Raw genomic sequence first — 475 nt, forward strand, 5'->3', positions numbered from 1 at the left:
GGGACCTTCCAGATGAGTGTTGATCTGGACATTTCATCAGTGAAACCTGAAGACTGGAGCAGGTACGAGTGTGTGTTTCAGCTCTCTGGAGTGAAGGAGGACGTCGTGAAAACACTGGAGAAACCAGAGATCAGGACCAACTGGGGTAAGAGTGCGAACAGATGTGATGGAGATTGTGTGTCCACTAAAGCTGGACTTAAATTTCAGCTACAGACCTTGTACCCAAGAGCATGTGTTGTCAGTTCATATGTAGTTATCTGGATGTTAACACTCCACTCAGACACTGAACAGTAAAATCAGTGATAATGTGTGGGAGCACAGTGACACTGCTACAACACACATGCATGTGAGCTCTGAGCTCTCTGTAGTGGAGCAAATGTAGGTGTTGAAAGAAACCACGACTACTGTTCATTTGACTGAACTGCATTTTAAAGTGTTTCCCCCCTGACTGTCTGCTTCATATGATCTGCTCCAG

The sequence above is a fragment of the Monopterus albus genome, unplaced genomic scaffold, assembly GCF_001952655.1.
Source record: "Monopterus albus unplaced genomic scaffold, M_albus_1.0 scaffold500.1, whole genome shotgun sequence".
NCBI lineage: Eukaryota > Metazoa > Chordata > Actinopteri > Synbranchiformes > Synbranchidae > Monopterus > Monopterus albus.